Source organism: Egretta garzetta, unplaced genomic scaffold, assembly GCF_000687185.1.
Source record: "Egretta garzetta isolate BGI_Z169 unplaced genomic scaffold, ASM68718v1 scaffold1192, whole genome shotgun sequence".
Classification (NCBI taxonomy): Eukaryota; Metazoa; Chordata; class Aves; order Pelecaniformes; family Ardeidae; genus Egretta; species Egretta garzetta.
The window spans coordinates 56,372-56,759 of NW_009258971.1; positions in this window are offsets into that span (position 1 = coordinate 56,372).

A 388-nucleotide genomic window follows, 5' to 3' on the forward strand; every position below is an offset into this window, starting at 1 on the left:
CAAGGCAAACAGGCCGTGGGCTGCCGCTGCCGGGGGGCACATCCAGCTCCTTCCCCGAGCACCGAAAGGCCTTTGGCAGAAACGCAGCCGGTCGCTTTGATGGTGCCGGGGTGGGAACGGCCCAGGGAGATGCTGCGGGAGTGACCTCGGCCTGCTTGGCCATCCCTCCCGCTCCGGCATCCAGCCCTCACGGGGATGGGAGCATCGCAGCAGAGCCAAGGGGCTCCCCGGTTATTCGGTGCTGGCCACCACGCTTTTGGGGTGCTGTGCTGGAGGGCGGGGGGGGGTTTCTCCCCCGGGGGGTAACGCGGCTTTGGGGGGTGCTGCCGAATGGTGGCCCCATCAGAGACGCTCTGCTCCGGCTGCGGGCGCGGAGCAGGGCTGGGGC